Here is a 1141-nt window from a genome sequence, read left to right as displayed (position 1 = left end):
TTGTTCGGTGGTCCTTGGTTTTGCCTCAGGTGAGGTGCTCGGTAAGGTTGATTTTGCTGCCTGTTTTTGTTATTATTCCACCTCTGATTTCCCTGATTATCTCTGCCTCCTCTATTATTGTTGTCCCTCCAATTCTGGTTTGAATTGTCCTGCCATCCATGGTTATTATTTCCACTTTGATTGTACCCTTGGTTGGGGCGGTCATAGAAGTTGTGAGTGGATGCCACCATGTTGTCTTCTTGTTGGAGCTGCGGGCATTCATCAGTGTAATGACTGTAATCAGCATAAATTCCACAAATTTTTTTTGGGACTAGTTGTTGGTTTTGCTGTGGTTGAGTTTGCTGAGCTTGTTGATTCAACTGCATTTGCTTCAGCAGGTTGGTCATCTCACAGATGCTTCGATTTAGAGCAGCAGTCTCTATGCCAGAAGATACTTCTACAACGGCCCTTGAACGGCCTTGCTTCTGTCTGTGGTTCCGAGTAGATTCAGCTAAATCACTGATCAATTGCCAAGCTTCATCAGTGGTCTTGTACTTCTTCATAGACCCATTGCTGGCACTTTCCAATGTGGTCTTATCCTGGGGCCTCATTCCTTGTGTGACATAGCTGAGTAGCACGATCTTGTCAATTATGTGGTGGGGGCATGCTTCCAGAAGATTATTGAAGCGCTCCCAGTATTCAAAGAGAGTCTCATTGTCATCCTGAACAATTGTAGAGATATCCTTCCTTAGTTTATCAGTAACTTCAGATGGAAAGAATTTCTCCAGAAACTCCTTTCTGAGTGTATCCCAGTTGGATACATTTGCTAGAGGTTGAGTGTAGTACCACTCTCTTGCTTTTCCCTCAAGAGAGAACGGAAAAGCTTTCAGCAGAATTGAAGTTTCATCAGTGCCATCATGCCTGACAGTAGAACAGGATGCCTGGAAATATCTCAAGTGCTTAATAGGCTCTTGAGCAGGTAGGCCATGAAACTTGGGCATCAAATTTAGCAGTGCGGTCTTTATTTCAAAATCCATAGCTACCGCTGGATGATGCGCTTGAAACGGTTGCATTGTAAAATCAGGAGCTCCTTCCTCCTGAATGGTAACTCTTCTAGCTGCCATGTTTTCTGCACGTAAAACAACCGAATCAGTAGAATGGG

General features: G+C 43.8%; 1 non-coding gene across 1 annotated transcript; it reads left to right on the top strand.

Annotated features, from left to right (window-relative positions):
• The first annotated feature begins 627 nt into the window (after positions 1-627).
• LOC112752898 (small nucleolar RNA R71) lies at positions 628-734 on the top strand. The gene has a single exon (XR_003177307.1). It is a non-coding gene; the product is annotated as a small nucleolar RNA R71 (small nucleolar RNA).
• Positions 735-1141: the final 407 nt, after the last annotated feature.

This window comes from Arachis hypogaea, chromosome 15 (genome assembly GCF_003086295.3).
Source record: "Arachis hypogaea cultivar Tifrunner chromosome 15, arahy.Tifrunner.gnm2.J5K5, whole genome shotgun sequence".
In the NCBI taxonomy this organism is placed as follows: domain Eukaryota; kingdom Viridiplantae; phylum Streptophyta; class Magnoliopsida; order Fabales; family Fabaceae; genus Arachis; species Arachis hypogaea.
Note: the sequence above shows the minus strand (reverse complement) of the source record. Positions and strands in the feature narration are given on the sequence as shown.